Raw genomic sequence first — 20406 nt, forward strand, 5'->3', positions numbered from 1 at the left:
CATATTCCTGACTTTTAATTTTTAGTTCTGAATTGTTGAATAATTTTGCATCAACTGGAAGGTAATCATTTTTTTTGTTCGAAATACAACCTCTGATTCAATGACACCTTTCTAATTTGCAAGTCTGTAAAGGCTCAGAGGCGAAAACACAGGTTTTAACTACCAGCAACTGATTGTGAGAATTATAGTGGAGAAGCCGTGAATCTTCAAAATCAGTTTTTTTTATGTGACCTCTTTTTAAGCGGGCAGGTCTCTTGTATCGAAATCTATTTTCCAATAGTGCAGGTCAAAATACCAGCATTGTTCTGTTACATGAACCAAAACAGAACCAACAAAGGGAAGAAGAGCAGGGTTTTTATTCTATTCATCCATTGTTTTGGTGAAAGTTTCCAAGTGTGGGAGATATCAGCTGAAGAGATGTTGCCTTCCTATCGCCTGTAATGTTAGCTAGCTTAGTTAGTTATCCTCTCTTCCATCACCGCTCACTAAAATGCCTTGGGATGATCTTTTAAAACCAGGTCATGATTTAAGAAATGAGACAATTTTGTTGAGTTTTTTAAATTTGAAGGTGACCTGTACCTTTCAAACCTCTTCAAAATGATCTCCAACGCTGCACATAAACACACATTCACCTTTCCAAATATCAGATGGTGCAAGTGATTCGATGGAGAGTGATCTCATATCTGCTAACAGTTCCTGACAAATCCATAATGGCATCAAAGTGATAGAATCACAATAGACTCGCCGTGCCCCATTCTTCCCCCCGCTTAAACAACTCAACAAACTGCCCCATTTTGATTGATTGGTCCCTAACTCGGTTGAACATGAGCAATCTGACCAGCTGTCCCCAGCTAGACACAGGAGGCATACACTGACATATGGCCGGACGCCACCAGCCACAGCATTCCACTGTTCCATAATTCAAAAGCTATTCCATCACCCCGTATGCTCTGCCACCATCACACCCATCAGTTAATTAACCCTCTCATTTCCAACATGCTCCCGGTGCCTTTGCAGACAATAGTTGCAAATAGCTGAAAGGCCTCAAGCGGTTCAAGGCTAATCTAAACTCAAGTTTTGTTCATAATTCAGTAGGGCTGCGTACTCCCATATGCTCATTTAACGACGTAAAAATATGTTCACATAGACAATGGTGATCGCCCAAAGCCTGGCCCTGTTTCCCTGACCTGTTTCCTTTCATTATCTTAATGTGTTGATTGGTTAATACATTATGAATAAAGAGGCAGTAATGGTGCTAATTATCAGAACATATGTGATGTGTGCACACCGTATTCATCAGTCGATCGTGCACACAAGGTCTGGCAAACATCACATGCCCCGTCTGAACTCACTCACTGTTAAAATGATGAAATGATCGAGCCATATATTTTTAAAGGGAGTTCAATATTTCCTATCCTGAGCTAGTTATATCTCGCTGGAGACCCTGCCTGGCAGACCGGCAGCATCTGCATAAATCTGAGCAAAACATCAACTAATAAGCAGGATCAGACCAAAACAAATAGCCGTCCCTGGATCCAAGTCCTCTGCTATACCTGCTGTTATTCTCCATCTCTGCCCTAGTTATATCTGCTCAGTGGCTGTCTGGTAATTATTCCAGAGACGTAAACATATGTGACTGTTTTGCTCTTGCTAATAAAAAAGTTACAATATATGTGATGAAAAAGATGTAGAATTTAGTTTGGATGAGTGTGACATTATTAAATGAGCCTAATTATTTCAAAACAACAAGGTATTATTTTAGTGTACCACTACTGTAGGACAATCTGCTCCCCAATAGTCAAGCATGCATATGTGACTTGGTTTCTCTGTCCTATATTTTCCTGCCCTGAATCTTCATCTCCTGCAGGGTGGGCATTAAAAGATCTGTTGCCGGGGCCACTACACTCACGGAGTATATTGCATGCATCCATGAACTAATTGATGTTGGGCTGATTCTGTGCACAGAGGCAGCCTGACCCTACGTATTTGTGTGTGTATGTGTGTGTGTGTTCAGTCCCCTAACGAGAGTCCTGCCTGTCACAGCACTCCTCATTCGGGGATTCTCTCTTTCACTAATGAGTGCTGACCGGATTGGGCTACCTTGTCAACCCACGACATGTGCGTGTAAACGTGCACGTGCACCCACATACACACAAGTTTAGACACGTACACAAACACACACACACACATGCTTATCACTGGGAGACCAGATGCCCTAGTCCCTCAGCCTCCAGGCAGAGAGTCTGAAATGTGTCCATGCTGCGTTTGTAGTCTACCCTGTGCGTATGGCTAAAAGAAAACCTTGTGGATGTGTTTGTGTGGATGTGTGTGTGTGTGCGCGTGTGTGTGGATGTGTGTGCGTGTGTGTATGAAAGTCACAAAAAAATACTAATAAATAAAGAGCATAAAAAAGTATTTTCATGTTCTCCCTCATTAAAGGAAAAAAACAAGGTGGGATATTTGCTGAAACATTTGATGATGTAGCACAATAAGAAAAGGCATTTCTTATCATGGTTTGTGTTACATGTGCAATGTGTGCCATATGTGCAATAAACTGTATGTAATGTGAAATATGTGTAATTTTGGGTTGTGTCTTGTGACAGTATGTGCTGCTTGCAGCTATATTTGCTCAGAGTCCAACATAAATTTCCCTAAGGGGTCAATAAATTATCTCCTATCCTAAAACATAACATAACATAACATAACATAACATGTAACAACGTAGTATAAGTTAATGTATTATGTTTGTCCAAAAAAGAATAATACACTGAAGCATACATCTTCAAATGTTCTATATACTGTATATAGATATATATACTGAATATATATACAGTATACAGTTGGATCAAATTCTTGCACAGTGCTCTATAATTACGCAGTAAGAAGGTCAGCGCCTAATGCATTCTTTCCTCCCTTGCCATTTTTCCTCATTTAGTTTTTCTTCACCTGTTCTTTTCTTCCCGCTCTTTAGTCTTTTTAGTTGTTCATTCTTTGGTCTGCTGGAGAGAAGCCTGAGCGGAACAAAGCTCATGGGGCCATGCACCGTGTTCAGTAAAATGGCATGTGTCCGCCAAGCTACGGTAAATTACCTCCAGTTGGCTTGCTAGGGTAGGTTTAACCACCGCGGACTATTTCTCTGTATGTGTGAGCGTGTGTGTGTGTGATGGAGAGGGCTGGAATGAGGTTGTGTGGGTGACAGAGTGTGAGTGGGTATGGGTAGTGTAGCAAATTATCATCAGCGCAGGTAGACAGGCTGGGAGAATTTTGATTAGAGTGACCGTGCACACACGCATGCACAAACACAGACACAAACTCAGGTAGCTAATTTGGCAGCATGGAGCTGAAGAGATGACTAATCAGGATAGGACCTGGTGGGAGTCTGGCCTGTGGCCCATAATGAGAGACATAAGACACAAGCACACGAATGCACGAGGAAACAAGTACATGTACACACACAAATACACACACATGCAACATGCATAGGGAGACGACCATGAATGATTTGGAATAGAAGACCCACCCTCGTAATTTGCCTGTGCTGATGAAGGTTTAGATACTGATTAGCAGCGAGTGGCCCCTCGGTGGGGCCAGAGGCTCAAGGAAAACATACTGTCATCTCCCAACAATATGGATGTCTTATCATGTCGGCCACAACACGTATCCGTACTGTTGCATGCGCTGGGTGTTTTGGGAAGAGGGGAGTTCGCATACAAGCCCCCTCAGACCAGATTAAAATCACAATTAATAATGAGTCAATGTCACATGTTAGTGCTAGCAAAATCTTAACCCAACAAGACATACAGTCACGTCAGCTTGTGTCTTTCATTTTGAATATATATATATATATATATTTGGCTGGTACAGCCAGATGCAGTATGGCTGCTCCCACTGGCAATTTCCTAACATGTACAGTACATACACACGAGTGCACACATGTGTGTGTGAGTAGGTGGGTGAGGGGCTGGATCACTGTAGGAATGCGCACAATTGTCACTGTGCCCTGAAGACAAGTGGCCTGGCTGGCAATTTATTTCATACAGCACTGGTTGTAAATCCTTTGTGTGGGCTTCTCAGCAGAGAGCCGCAGAGTGCTGGAGTGTAGCCTTAAAGGTATAGGTCACCCCCACATCAGCATGACATGTTTTGGCCATTGTGGTCCCAATTCAAAGTCGTCACTGAAAAATAAATGGCAGCAGTTTAGCACTGTCTTGTCATATGGAGGATAATGGTTGATCTTTGTAATCGTCCGTTGGATTAAAATTTCTCATTGTGCTTTTTTTTTTTTTTAAATTGCTTTTTTTTTTTTATTTAATCAAAGCATTTATTCCATTTGAACATGTTGTGATCGGGGATAATGGACTGTGACGGAGCAGAGCAAGGTTGAATCTGGTCTCCCTTTGCATGTAGCGTGAGAGAAACTAATTTTTCTTTTAAAGAGATCTACCCCTTTAAAATCATTTCCACATTAAAATAGTTCAAAGCTCTGGGCTCCGCACCTCATCCTCTCCCTCCATGTTAGACATTCTATGCCCGTCAGAAAATTGCGTCTGGGGAGGCTCCGGCTTTGACCGGACCACTGCTGTTTCCGCATGGCTGCCTCTGGCTGCTCTGAGGACGCTCCCAGAAATCCGATGCACCAAAACCACCCTGAAAATCCACCGCCAACGACCTCGTCTGTAAGGCACTGCCGTTTTGATTCCTCCCCGCCTGGCGGCTAGACACCACGCTCTGTTCTGCTCCACTCTGCTCTGAACTTTCTAATGCTCCAGTCTAATCAACTCTATGCACCCTCCCTCCCTCATGAGACAAGACGGGCTAAGGCGGGGACGTGCGAGGGAGAATGAAGGAGGGAGGAGAGGTGGAGGGGAGAGGAGAAGTGGGGAGAGGAGAGGAGAGCAGATGAAGGATATAAGGCGGGAGAGGAAAGATGAAGAAGGAGATACATGGATGAGGTCAGGACGGAAAAAGGCTAAAGATGATAGAGATGGAAGATGGGATAAAGGAGCAGTTAGAGAGGGATGGAGACAGGAAGGATGGAGGGAGGCAGCGGGAGAGGGAGGGAGTGCCAAAAGCGATCAGAGAGAGTCGAATCTTAAGGCAAGTTAATAACCTGAGGCATTTATCTTGTTCCTCCCTGTCAATCGGTACCCTTTAGGACAAAGGTTCATAAAACAAAACCTGAAGACATGAGATAGTGGTATGAAAAGATCAACTGTCTAATGTAACAGGAGAAATATGCAGACGTATATTAAAGATGCAATATGTGAGATGATGTTGATTGTTGACTCTTGTTTCAAGGTTGTAAAATACAGAAGCTTTAGGTTGGTGAAGCGTCTGTATTTGATGACCTGGGAATGAGACTCAACAGTCACATCTCTTTCTCCAGAATCTCTCATTGCAGCTTTAAATTAACTAGTTCTAGCTTACTCCTGTGTTTTGGCATTCAAATCCGAGCTAAATGAATCTAACCTTTTGGCATCTGTTTTTCGCCATGTTCACATCATCATACCATAGAAATATCATGTAAAATTACAGCTGATATCAAACTGCAGTAACTGCACTCTAGCTAGTTAAGGCTAGCGGAAGCGCAGTCACAGCGAGCCTTAGCTGAAGCTAATTTTACATTTACAGTTTCCAACCTGATTTCTGTCAATTTTGGTGCTCTATTTTTTAATGACTGGGTTTATTTGACCACTTAAATAATGCAGTAGGCTAAATCCTAAAAAATTTAAATGATCAGATGAAGTAGGCTAAGCATGTCTTTCAAGAATTCTTTCATTGGACCTTTAAATTAAAATGGAAATCAAAAACATTAGAAGCTAGCCAAAGCGTAAGAAATAGCTAGCCTGTATCTACTTCCTGCGCTTTGGCTGGTCAAGTATTAGCTAAGACCTGAATCTGACTTTTTGACATCTGTTTCACTATATTCACATAACTTAGAAATGTTTAATTTGAAAATAAAGCATATGTAAAATTACAGTTCAAACCAATCTGCAGTAACTGTGCTAATTGAGCCCAGTCATAGCTAGTCAAAGCTAAATCTAACAGACGTTTTACTTTCATTAAATCAGTTTTGATGCGCCATTATTTTAATAACTGGGTTTGTTATTACATATAAATAAGGCAGTAGTCTAGCTAAAGCTTTAAGAAAGCCAACTATATTTCTTAAGAATAGCTTAATGAACCTTTGAATTAAAATGGAACTCAAATACATAAGAAACTAAACTTCCATAGGAAGCCAAAGCATAAGAAACAGCTAGCCTATTTTCATCAGCTATAGTTCCTAGCTAGCTAGCCTAAGCTACAACTTGAATCTGACTTTTTGACATCTGTTTTACTATTTTCACATCATCACACAACAGAAATGTTAAATTTAAAATAAAACAATGTGTAAATTTAAAGTTAAACTGCAGTGATTGCACAATTGTAGCTAGGCTTACCTAAGGCTAATTCACAGGCTTTCTGCTTAACATTAACTAGCCTCACTGGCCTTTAGAATACCTGAACATAGAGAAGCCTATATCTGATTTTATCTGATCTTATCTTCCACATTTTTTCTTTCAGCTCTTGTGCAGTTTGGCTGAGTAGCACTTCACACCACTTCAACTTTACAGCTTCTGTAGTTACCGCTGCCTGCCTTTGTAAGGCACTATCATATAGCAGCATACAGCAGATTTCAATGTAGCAAATTACTCATCACTCCTATTCATGTGTGGTCAGCATTAGTCATCTTGAACCAAGTTGATTCATACAACAAATCTCGCCTGATGACAAAGCAAGAATAAATCAATGAACGCACACAACAAACATGCCACATGAAAATACACCCACGAGCACACAGTCATGCCTATGCACACACACGCGCACCCGTGAAGTCTTTCAAACCCTGCGTGGCAGTGCAGCCGAGTAACCCATAAGGGGGACGTTAATGGTTTACAAAACTGCCTCTGATACAATCAATTATGTCAGCCCTAGATGCAGTGATGTTGATTCCACTGCCACTGCTGTTGTTTTCCTCCCTTTGATTCATCTGTCTTCTCCTTCATACCACCCTCTCTCTCCCCCATCGCCATCTCCCTCTCTTCCTCTCTGTCACTGCGCTCTGAACCCAGTACTGTCACAATGGATCCGTCAAAGCCGTGCCTTAAAGCCAGAGGCAGGGAGAGGCAAAGTTTGTGTGTGTGCGTGATTGTGTTTGTGAGAGATGTGAAGAGAGAGAGAGAGAGAGACAGAGACAGAGAGAGAGAAACAGAAAGTTGTCCTGTACAGTACAGAGAACAGCCACCTCAGCAGTGAATGATGCTGCATCAAAGAGGAGGCAGACAAACAGGCAGGATCCGACACTCGTGGCCTAGATTTAAACCCTCATGAAAGGGCCGGGTTTGGTTAGCAGGAGAATAGACTCCAGTGTTCACATGTAGCCTTGCTCTTGTTCTTGAGCTTTTTCTCCCATTTATCTTTATTTTTTTCCCAGTTCCGCTTCTCTTCCTCCATTTATTTTCATCCCCTATTGTTATATCCTCCCTCCAGCCTTGTTTACCTAACTGCTTTTAACTGTTCTTCCCTCTTGCTGCCTTTTTTTTCTTCTCTTTTTTCCATTTCGTCTTTTATCTCTCGCTGCCTCCTGCTCTGTCCCCTCTATCATCCGCCCTGTCAATCCAGCTCCCTCCGCTGCTCTGTAGAGAGGATTAAAAATGTTTGCCGTCTTCAGGTCCTCTACACCCATTGTTCTCCATTTCAAAATAACCTTGCACAAAAGGCGTCTGAAGATTCTCAGGACCTAAATAATGAGATTCCCACTTAGGCGGCATGTTTTTTTTTGTTTTGTTTTCACCGCCTTCTTCCCAAATGCAAGAGAGATCCCATTACATTCCCAGACGTGCAAACTTTCAAAGATTCGTCCGGAATCAGCAAATTAAAAGTCACCGATTCTGTTAGAGAAAAAAGAAAGTGATTTTCTGCATAAGACATTAAGGAGCAAACCTTAGCCTCTTACATTACAGAGCAGATATGAACTGTGTATATCAGAGCCTTGAAATATTTATTCGAAAAGGCCTTTCTGGGGCGCTTACTGGGCCCTGTTCATAATTTAATAATGCATAAGCACCAACACTGGTATATAAATATAAAAGGAGGCACTTAACGCTGGATTGTCTAACTGCTGAGAAAATGGCAATGGAAATACAGAGATGTAGCTAAGTGGAGAGCACATTCATTTGCAGACTGTCACCTTGACTCCTGTGGAAGAAAATGCGCTACATGTGGAGACAAAAAAAAAAAAAAAAATCTTTCACATATATAGTGAAGTACCATTAACACTACAATCTCTTTCAGTCACTTTGCCGCTCCGTTCTGCTCAGAGCGATGATGTGTGTAAAATGTCTCATGACAGATGTCCGCGGTGATATGAGAGTATTTGTCAGCAAGCACTTTTGTTAGATATTACATTTTCGCTTCTCTGTGGAAAACAAAATCGAGAAGTCTAAACCGAAGAAGACATTTTCTTCAAAGTTTACTGGGATTGAAGAGGTGCAGCGGTGGTGTCTCAGTGCAAGAAATATACCTGGAACATTAATACATAAAAATGAAGACTTATTACTGGTCCCTGCTGGGCTGAGGGCTGAGATTTGGTTTTCAGCTTGTAGGGTAAAAAAAAAAAAAAAGGTTTGACATATCATCAGATTTAAGTTCAAACCCTCATCAGTCTCACAGAGAAAGCCATAAATATTATTACCTGTGTTATCAAACATATGTACAGACCTGTTCTGGGCTCATTCACCACCCCCATCCACTATCTTTATAATGATATTCAATGATGTTTGAAATGCAAGCCGGTAAAGAGCCACTGTTCCGTGATTGCAAGGCAATGCGGTTATTTTCTCCACCGGGCACAGACCACAACTGTTGCATTTTTGATAAGCTGTATCCATCATTTTTCTGGAATAGCATAAAACCGGTCATACAATGAGCTCCAGCAGGATGTATGGGCGGTGATTTTGAAGCAATCAATGGAGACAGCAAAGGTAAACACAGTGCTAAATGTCAGCTATGGTGATTGCGCTGCCACAATATCATCTCGGGGCGGGAGACCCAAATAACCAAAATCAATAATCTAATCATTTCATATTCAAATCACGCAGTGTAGAGGTCTGGATCTTATTGCAGTTTCATATCCCTGGTGTGCTGATGTATTCCAATCACCACGGCAGAGCAGGCGGATGCATTGAAAATACAGTAATTCAAAGGAGCGGTTGGTGGACCACAACTGTTACTGCGTATCTCCATTCTGTAATGGATTTTTGAAGGTTTATCGTTTCCCGTATCTGATGCTGACATGCATGTAATATGCCATATTTCATAGACAGAAAATGTGGCTTTATATAATGCTATTGCAATAATACCTTAACAGGCTTTCAATACTGTACCGCCTTGTTTTTTTGCACAAATGACATCCAGTTTTATATCACAGTAAGAAATGGTAAGAGAAAAGTGTATTTCTCTAAAGTTACAAAGTCCAAACAAAAGGAAACTAGTCTCATCAATGCTTAATTGAGTCAGTGTGAAATATTTGATCAAATATTCATCTTAAGCTGCTCAGATCTCACATTCAGGTTGTAGCTCGGAGTCTTGAACATTGATTTCCTGTCAAATTTGTAATTCTGGATAGATTCAAGTTCCAAAAAGCACAAGTTGAATGTCAGGGTCCCGTTTCAATGTCAGTGGGTTCTGCATATTCCTGTACAAACTGCAAAACTCTCTTAATTAAACAGTCTCATTGTCTCATTGTACTGTACGCACTGCTTTTTATTGTTTCAATTAGACTCCTACACATACTGCACAAATCCTTTATTTAATGACAGTGTCAGTATTGTTTTTATTGTTATTATTGTTTCTACTTTTGTTTTCATTATTGCTCCGACGCCTAAAAAACTGCTTTTATCTTTTTATATTTCTTTTTCTAGCTCTATATTTATTGTTCTTAGGGCTGTCATGATATCAGATTTTAACTACACATTTATCGTGGCCAAACAAATTCACAACAACTATGGAAATTTGAAACAAAAAAATGCAAGCAAACAAATCTATTCTAACTCTGTTTACTGTGTATTTTGTCTCATTTTTTGGCAAATAACCTACCCTAAAAATACAAGTGTAGGGAGGTGGAGAGAGGCTGTGACAATAGCTTTCAAAAAATGTGTACAGAAAGAACAATTACGCTCCATAGTAAAAAAGGCCACCGCATGAACTCGGTGAACAAAAGATGCACAAGGCCTCACATCTTGCTGGGTTGTCGCCATGATATTATCATATGTGTATTATTAACGCAATATCAATATTTAAATTCTTTATATACATACCATATATCATAGATATCCTGACACCCTGAATTGTAATGCACCAGCACACCAAAGCAAATTCCTAGTATGTGAAAATATGCTTGGCAATTAACATGTTTCTGATTCTTTCCTTAATAACTGAGAATGCATACGGAGAGCATGTACCCAGAGTTGGTTCTGCGACACATATGTACGATTTCACAGTATTTTCCAGCACAATTAGATCGTAACCTTTGAAATATTTCCTTCAACTACATGTTGCATTATGCAACAGAATGAAATATGTTGTATTTAGATTTTGACATCAGCGTTTGTTTTTTTTGTTTTTTTTTACTTTTTCATACCTCCAAATGTATTAAACAGTAATTTGAATTTCCAGTGCCAGAAAGTGTGGAGTTACCACAGGCTTGTAATACTTCACTAACTAGTGTTTTTGCTGGAATCTATGCTGAAGCGCCTAAATAGAACAACAAATCTCTACAGTGTGCGATAGGGATAATTGAACTGGTAAACAGACACATGGAGGGAAAACATCTGTGAGTGCATCTGCTCATCATCACGCCAAGCCCGTTGGAAATCTACATTCACAATATACTGCGCTCTGCTTTACACAATTAGCACCGACTCGCAGTGGGGAGGAGAGAGTGATAGTAACTGCCATAACTTGTTTTGTTTCGCACAGGCTCTTCGCACAAATAAGATGGCCTATCCTTCCAGGAATACAGTGGCCCTAAATAGCTGCTTTCTTCCAAGTTGTTGACAAAGAGCATCTCTGTGGGCTACTCCCTGTTGTCGAGTGTGTGTGTGTGTGTGTGTGTTGTGGAGGGTGCGTGGGGGATTGTGCCACGGCACTCAGGTGGCGATGTATTTGTGTTTGTAGGTGGTGTACGTGTGAGTCTTTGTTCACGCATTTACGTCACCGTATGTGTGTGTTTGTTTCGGTGTGAGTGTAGGGGTGTGTGTGTGTGTGTGTGTGTGTGTCTTTGCTCCCCTGCCGCCCTGTCTTGATCCTGTGCAAGGAAAAAATGAATGCATAAGGGACAGACTGGTATCTTTAGCACAGTCAACAGGATACTCAGCCACCGGGCAGCAGCAGACGTGGTGAAATATTCTTGCATCGATAATAAACAGCAAATCTAAGATCAAGTAAATTCGTCCTGACTGTCAGTGGTGCAGAACACCAAATTAGGAATGAAATCGCTAGCACTCAAAGCTGGAATAATAACCGAAAATGCCACACATTTGTAAGCCATCAAGCCATAAGCCTCATTTAGCGTGGCTCATTGACTGAGAAAGAACACATTCATGTTTGCATGAATGGCTGAGGGGGAGTAGCAGAGAGGAGGGAAGGCCGCGCCACATTCACACATTAACACAGTCACACCTGGGAGCTGCACAGCGCCGCCACGCAGTCTCGCACTATTGGCCACTGAGCTGCTCCACTGGAACAGTTAAAGGTTAAGTGCCCAGAGGTCACAGCCCTGATGGTAGTTGTTGAGGGATTTAAACTGCCAGGATTTTCACAGCTACTGTACTACTCAGATTTTAAACTGTGACCTTTAAGTCACAAGCTCATTTCCTCTGAGCCTATCTGTTACTGCGGGTCAATACATGACTGGTCTGGCAAAATGTCGAGATGGTGTACTGAGATAGTCAAGAGGTCTTCTTCCTCTGTTTATGAGCAACAGATTTGTAGATAGATAGATAGTTAGATAGATACAGTTTCTTGCTTAGTCTATGAAGTGGCAGAAAATAGTGAAAAATCTCGGTCTGAGTCCAAAATATATCAGTTTACTATCGTATATGACACAAATAAACCTCTTTAGCTGTCTGCCATTTTTCCTCAGTGATTATCGACTCAAATTAATAACAGTTCGTCATTAATCTGATTGAATTGAATTAAATTGAATCAACTAACCTCTTCCACCTCTAGTAGAAATTCACGCTGCAATACTGAATAAACATGTCTTCCGATATTACGCAAATATATAAAAATTAGGCAAATGTATGCAAAAATGCACAAATAATCAAACCATCGTGGTTGATGTTTATGTTTTTCTTAATTAGAGCTTGTTTAGAATCATTAACCTTGAAAAAAGCAATTTGTTGAACAACAACACAAATATAATCACACTAACACTGTTGCTAGTTTATGAGGTACACCTAGCTATAACTATTCCACAGCAGTCCTACAAAAGATCTTCCCTTTACAAAGGTTTTAATGTTCAGGTTTTGTAGAAACTGGAAACTGTTTTAGAATTTGGTCATTTTACTGACTGGTATTTCTAATATTTTGTCTACCCCATTTACAGCATTGATATTTAGTTTTGCTTATAATTACAGCTTATTCATATTAATTATTGGATGGATGGATGGATAGATAGATACTGTAGACAGTAGTTGATCAACTCTATTCTCATTCCTCACTTTCCTCCTCCATTACAGTATCTGTCGGGTCTAGTGTTTCAGAGACATCTGCTTCATGCCCGGCCCTGGGTGTGTTCGCCCGTGTGTGTGTGTGTGTGTGTGTGTGTGTGTGTGTGTGTGTGTGTGTGTGTGTGTGTGTGTGTGTGTGTGTGTGTGAACGCATGTGGCTGTGTGGGTTTGTGCGTGTCTGTTTGTGTGCATCCGTGCATGTGTGCACACAAGGGAAGAGACGGCTGAGTCTAATTGCACAGGCCCATCTGCTGATTCTGGAAAACAGGCTTGCATCTTACAGACACAAACAGTGCAGACAAAAATACACAAGCACCGACAAACACACACCAACAGACCAACACACACACAGACACACGCCACAAGTGCCTGCCTCAAAGCCTTCAACTTGGACCTCGGACAATCTGCACCCTTTCTCTGGCAGCTGTGTGGACGGCATTGACTGGCATGGTTTACAATATGGACTCTATTGTTTTAGGACAAAGGCCTCTCCACTCAAGGCAAAGGTCACACTATAAGACAATACGCCTGTGTTCATGGGGGGTGGCAACAGGGGGCGAAGGAGGGTGTTTGTGTGGGTGTGTGTGTCTATGTGTGTGACATCAGGTGCAATTTGTGTAATTTGAGTTGCTGCAGCTGGAATTTAATTTTTTTTTTGGTTGCACGTCATCCAATGTTTGCTCTCATCACGTTCATATGTCATACATCCTACTTCTTTCTCCACAGTACAGTGCATATCTCATTTCAAACGTGTATATGTAATTTCAAAGCTATCAAAACTGTCTGTGGATTCTACATTTTATTTTTTCATTGTGGTCCTATTCATTTTTTGTTTAATTTTGTTAACTTGACGAATAAAAGTGATTCTAATTCCGAGCCTGATTTATCCAGGACTTAAAGGGTAACTCCACAGATTTTGGAAATCAAAGCATGTTTACAAGTCTTGTGGAGTACTACTGCATATAGTGCATATTTAAGTATAGTATAAAGCCACTGGTGAACTCGGAGGGGAGGTGGTGCCCCACATTCGAGAGAGAAAAAAAACAACTTGCGAATGTTCCACACTAAAAAATAAAAAGTGCCCTCTAGGGTGCCCTTCCAGTTGAAAAAACATGGTCACCATATATGTGTCACGACTTTTTGCACAATGGTGCGCTGCAAACAGCTGGTGCTCTTTTTATGTTTTTCGCCTCTGCCCCTCAAAGCAGTCCGCCGCTGTATAAAGTCTTTTGTGGCTCCGGAGGAAGCTGCATGTAATCTGATGAATTGCCTCCAGTGATATCGCTTAGTCGCTAAGTTGCATTGTGGGTAATGTAGGCGCCAGGTTATGAAAAATGTGAAACATACTTAAAGTTGTAAAATTGCTGGAGTTACATTTTAATCAAAGAAACCAAAAAGTAAACATTTATTCACCACTGGTTTATGATGTTAGTTTTTACAAGTAGATGAATTCTTTTTACTCAGTTTCACATCTAGTTTCCAGTTACATTTGTTATGAATGCAGCACAGCCAGATAAGCATTTATCTTCTTATCTGCCCATGCATATGTGTACTGTACTGCCGTGTGACTCACTTTACATGTAATTGTTGTTTAACCAATGAAACTGAGCTGGATTGTATTTCAATCTGCGCTCTCATTAGCAGTGTGGTAAATGAAGGGTTGTGTGTTTGTGCAAGCGGAGCGGGAAACACCTGTTCCGCACAGAGAAAAGGCACATCCCCCACATGAAGAATGATATATCCCTTTTCCTGTTGTTCATTCTTGTCCCTCATTGTTTCAGTGAAATAAAGACAAAATGCAAACCTTGATATCACAGAATTAGATTTCAAAGCAAGCATTCACAGTCATATGAGAGTCGAGGAAGGAAAGCATGCAGGGTGAAGGAAGTGTACAGGAAGCGTATTAAAAATGGAGACAATCGCATGCACACACACCACAGGCAGAGCCATGGTGAAGGTTATATTATTCAATAACTTTAAAAACTAAGAAAATGTAGCTATAATAAGGGTAAACAAATGTTTTAGCTTCAGGCTAAAAGAACCCATGAACCAATCTGACACAATCTCTGTTATGAAACTTGTTTGAAAAAAATAAAACTCAGGTCCGAACACATACTCGAAAATGTTTTTTATTTTTAAAGGACTTCTCTTTCATGTCTCCAATATTTTAATCGAGTGGTAGGACACTCGAGTGAAACGACCTTGGCCACTGACTAGATAAAACCTAACTAGCGACATAGCGGACTGCCAAACCACACAGAAGGAGAAGGAGAGAGAGGGAGAGAGAGAGCCCCCTCATTCACATTAATCTAAGCCAATTCAATCAATTAAAAACAGGATCCCACATGAAAACATGGCCTCAGGGGTTTTTAATACAGCAAAGATGCAACATATTTCTCCTCTTAGTGGAAAAAAAAAAACGGATGTCAACCGGGGATAGTCTGACTAGCTGTCAATACCCAAGAACTGCACCCTCCACTATCGTCAATAAATTGAATGTGCAATTCATCAGCCCGACTCTAGGAGACAGTATTTCTAATTAAAAAGGAGCTCGTAAATTCGATGTTTTACAGGCCCGGCACAGCTTGTAAATACACTGTAAATAAGTTGTAGTGAGTGGCTTCATGGGCAGATGAAGGTCTGTGTTTGTGGTTTAACTCCCGTTGATGCCTTCATGGAACCGCAGGCTGATCATAATTAATTTGACGTTCGTTTCATTTTTGTGCTCTGTTTTATTCTCTCTGAGGCTGACAGCGATACCTTTTCTATTCTACTCCTTTCTGTTCTATTCTGTTTGCTGCTTGCACGCTGCTCTGTATTCTTTTTGAAGCTCGGTGGGTCACATCTGATTGGATTAGCAGTTTCAGAGGACGCATTTGTCGGGCCAATTAGAGCACTTCCAGGCACAGATGGAACCCTGAGATCTCCGGGGAGAACACTGGGTCATATTTGGGTTCTAAAAAAGCATAATGTGTACTGTAGAGTCGGCAAAAACAACACACCAGGTGTGTGTGTGTGTGTGTGTGTGTGTATATTTGCTTGACCATCCCCCAGGCCTAAAAAAAAAAAGCCAGCTGTAAATAAGAAATCATTCTGAGTCAACATCCCTGACTAAATATGTTTAAAATTACCAAAGGGTCATATACCGGGCATTTAAACTTGCACGCACATGTACGGGCACATATATTCTTACCTGTTAGAGTGTATTTTGCTTTGTCAGAGTGAAATGAAACCCCAGAGAATCACATCTCAAAGGCAGCTGGACGTCCTAGTCCTAAAGAGAGAGAGAGAGAGAGAGAGGGAGACGAGTGGGGGTTATTCAAGCTTACTGAACTGAAGTCCCTGTCATTTTTCACAATAGAGACAGATAGCCATAATATGTAGTGAATGTGGGGTGCAATGTGAATAATGGCCCCCTCCAGATTGTGTGAATAGCCCATAACCCACTCAAACACAAGAACCAGACAGTTCACAAGCCACTATCACTCGTGATTGCTTGTTTAGTGTTGGTGTGTCTGTGTGCGCTCGTACACGTGCACATGTGTGTGTGTGTGTGAGTGTGTCTGTGCGCTGCCTCGTAATGACCTCTAAAAGGCAGAATGAGGAGGATTTGTCGGTTGCGGGGTTGTGAACACAAATTTCAAAGTCAGCCCCTATTCCCCACCAGAGGCACACACATCTGGTATATGGTCACCATGCTTTTATAATAGACTCTATAAAACATGGGTGTAGTCTCTAGGATATCACACATTGTGCCATTGTGAAGCTCAGAGTGATGGCTATGGCTTTCGCCATCTGCATGGAACAGGCGTGGACCCGAGGCGGGCCGAATGAAGCCTGGTTGCTGACAACTACCTAGTCAACTGGCCACACCCTTAATTATGCATAATTTTAAGCCTTTATATAATAACGAGCGAGATGCATAAAAAAATATTAGCTGTACAGACCAAACCATTTTTTTCTGCCAGACTGTAAACGTGTTCATTTCCTCTTATGAGGTGGCCATTTTAATACACAGGTTTTTGGGGACTGACTCGCTTTTGGAGCCAGTCTAAAGTGGCCATTTGAGGAACTGCAGTTGTTGGCCCTTCCAGTTTGGCTTCATTTTAGGCCCAGTCGCCAGGATATTATATGAGCAGTTAACGTTTCTGGAAATGACATCCAAGGTTGGCATGTGTACCAAATGTAGCATAACATTCACACTGTATGATTATTAGCCACCTGTTACAAGCCAACAAGGCTGCCAAACAGGCAACCGGAGACATTTCCAGCCATCTTTAGTGGCAACAAAATTGACTTCTTTTGAAGGGAAGTTGGGCCATCGAATGAGTGTAGCGACCAAAACAGTTATTTCAAGCCAAACCATGATGCTTTCCTAACCCTAACTAAGTATTTCTTTGCCCAAACCTAAACAGAGTATATGCACAGTGCTGTGACGAAAGAAAAATAGGAAATTCAACCTAAACAAACCGAAAGTTGCAACATGAAGAAAGGTCCAGTTTTGCAGTGGTGCAGAAATGTACTACATTTATTCTGGCATTGCGTTGTAATTTTTCAGCCCCGGAGGGTGCCTCTTGGTTTTTAAAGGGTTCAGCTACCACAATGGTATTAGGCCGGGGCCTACACATCCACTGCCCAAAGGTTGACACTCAAAAACCTCCCAAACAAGAAGATACCCACTAGAAAGTACAAACTTCTAGTGGGTCATTACTGATGATTGAGAGGGATTATCATTGTGTGAGTCCATTGATTGTTTTTTTGAAAATCCGACCCATCCTGCCTTTAAGTGTCAGGGTATCAAAGTCCATAATGGTCCATCTCAGTGCTCGCTGGCACTTTACAGCTAAAAAGCTCTCTCACGCCATGATAACTGGTTTATATGGGTGGCATTTTACTGCCAAATGCCAGAGACACTTTTCAGAGAGGGGGAATTGTTAGCTTTGTTACTAGAATGCAGAGTGGCAGTTATTCACAGTTAGAATCGCTCTTATATTGTTCTCCATCTGGGCCTTGTCTCCTCTTCCTACCTCCCTCAGCACCTTCCACTGTTTTCCATCACTGTGTGCTTTTTTCATCTCCCTGCTCCTCCCCATCCTTCTTCTCTTGAGGGTAAACTCTGCAGCCTCATCTCACCAGGGTCAGTCTAAATGTGAGTGTGTGTGTTGTGACTGACATTGCATGTGGGTTTTGTGTGTGCACCTCTTGGCATGCAAACTGTAGTTCTGTGTGTGTTTTTGCTTTTACTGGGAGGGCTGATGGGGCCAAGGAAATAGCTTATATCTGTTTGGCCTCGAATTTCCTGTTCCAGAGTATTTGACTGTGTGCAAGATTTTCACAGGTGCACAAAACCAGGTGCATCAACATACTGCTATACACATGCACACACACATACACCAACACAGAGTGCCAGAGCCTCGACCTCTGTGGAGATCTCAGGCAGAGCTGTGCAGTAATATGGTATATTTGCTAGTAGGGGACGCCAGGAGCAATATCTCTAGGGAGGGGAGAGGCATGGGGATATTTCAACAAAGGATGGATTCACTGTTCTGTGTGTTTGTGTACATGCATGTGCTGCATGTATTTGTGTGTATGCATGTGAATCTGTGTATACCCCTATTTTTATATGCCTATGCACACACTACATTGCAGGAGAATTGAAAGAAGCAACAGAGCATTGGTGGGAGAAAGAAGTTAGGCACTGCGCTCCCCCACCAATACAGCACCTTCGTTCATGTCTTGCTCGCTTCTCTCAGAACGCGGTATACATTATTCACACTGAGCTGGCCAACAATGGAGGGATCAATGAATGAGGAATGGAAGAGGAGAGGTGGAAAAGAAACAGGTATAGCTGCACAGGCGATCTTGTGAAGGAACACGTTTGTAGCGGGAGCAGAACTAAGCAGGGAATGAGATTTTTCATTAGGACTCATTTGTGTGAACAAGTGGAAAAGGGGAAAGAGGAGATTAAAGATGCAGCCATTGCAAAAGTCCATGCATACATCTGCAGTGCACCATCGCTTTTCTCCATCTCTGAAGAGGAATTCTTCATTAAATTCTAATTTTGCTATCTTGTCTGCTGTCAACAGTTTTCCAGGGAACAGCCCGAAAAGCTGCAAATGAATGCATTTTTTTTTATATGGATATATCATATTATATTTTGCCCATAGACCCACAAGCCCAGTATCACGAAGAACTATTTTCACATTGGATAGTTCCATACTTCATAATGCAGGAAGTAGTGTGCCCTTTAGCGAGGATATTAAGGTTGGGGCGGTGATGGGAATGTAGCGCATCAATCTTTAATGCGGGTGCCAAAGCTTGTGTCTTGCCACATTCCTGCAATTATTTTTAGCTATTTTCCTTACCCCAAACACAATCTTTCCCTCGACTTAACCAAGTGCTTTAGTTGACTAAGCCTAACAATACTGTATTGAGGGTTGGGTCGGACTGCTTTGAAATGTAGTCAGTATTTAATTAGTAATTAGCAATGTAACTAGTACAATTACATTAGTAATGTAATTTGCTGCACAAAGACAAAAAGAACATAATCTAGTTATAGTACTTTTGGATCAAACAAATCAAACATTAGAAATATTGCTCCTCCGTACCTGAAAACCTGAATGTCAGACACGCTTAATAGACCATTCGCATACGCAAATGTAATATATGTAGGCGACAATCTGTTAGGAATTTCACCATTTCATGTAATCAAAAAAGATTATCATTAAATTACAATACATTTTTTCAAATGTTATCTGGGCTGATTATCGTTACTTATTTTTGTAATCTGATTACATAATTCTGATTACCTGTAATTTGATACTACCCTGACTGTAGCTGCCATGCACAGATATTGTTGCAAGAAAACACTGGCACTGAATGTGATCCAGGGTTACACAGAATCGTATCAATCTTCTCGTCCTCTGGTGATGGAATTGAAAGAGGCTGATCTAAGGTGCTGAAACAGGGACAGCTCTTTTTTTAAAGTGTATTTTTTGTCTGTGCTGTCGTTGGCCATTTTGATAACTATGTCAACATTTTGAATAATACAGGTAGCTCAATTTCCAAAGAATCAGCTGCGTCTATATGGGTCAATTGCACAATTTTCCCTACTATGCTACATTTTTCCGTAACTTTAGTATCTGACTACCATTTTGTGAGCAAGGTTAAGACTGAACCGCAATTGAGTTCATAAGAGGCGACATAAGCAAGATTTTGATCAAATGAAGGTGAGAGTGCTCCTCTGAGAGCAATAGACAGAGAACAACAGTTGAGAGATTTAAATGAGAAAATGGTAAGCGCTTATTGCTTTGTAAGAGTTAGGAAGGGGCACTGGTCAAGTGGGTATTTGACGGCGGGTGACTTAGCCTAACTGAACAATGGATGGACGTGATGACGAGAAGGAAAAGGTTTTTTTACAAGTCTCTGGGCTCAGTATCTTCCTGAAAAAAAAAACACAAAAAGCGGAATAGACTCCAAATGATAGATGCTGACCATTTTCTCACGGTAAAACAATGGTGTTTTCTATTATGAGAGGCAGTGGTTGTATTGATGTCCCATGTCACCCCCATTACTCACGAGCCTGCTGTATGTAATTAGGATGACTCTACAGTATGCTTTCATGGTGGTTTTT

General features: G+C 41.3%; 1 protein-coding gene across 7 annotated transcripts in view; it reads right to left on the reverse strand.

The window, feature by feature from the left end:
- adgrl3.1 (adhesion G protein-coupled receptor L3.1) overlaps positions 1-20406 on the reverse strand; it is a 125986-nt gene that overhangs the window by 95074 nt on the left and 10506 nt on the right. For all 7 annotated transcript variants that reach the window (XM_084340788.1, XM_084340787.1, XM_084340783.1 and 4 more), the window contains exon 2: positions 15967-16047. The gene's annotated coding sequence lies outside the window, so the exon portion shown is untranslated. The remainder of the gene's footprint in view (positions 1-15966; positions 16048-20406) is intronic.

The sequence above is a fragment of the Pagrus pagrus genome (genome assembly GCF_965226575.1).
Source record: "Pagrus pagrus genome assembly, chromosome: 2".
NCBI lineage: Eukaryota > Metazoa > Chordata > Actinopteri > Spariformes > Sparidae > Pagrus > Pagrus pagrus.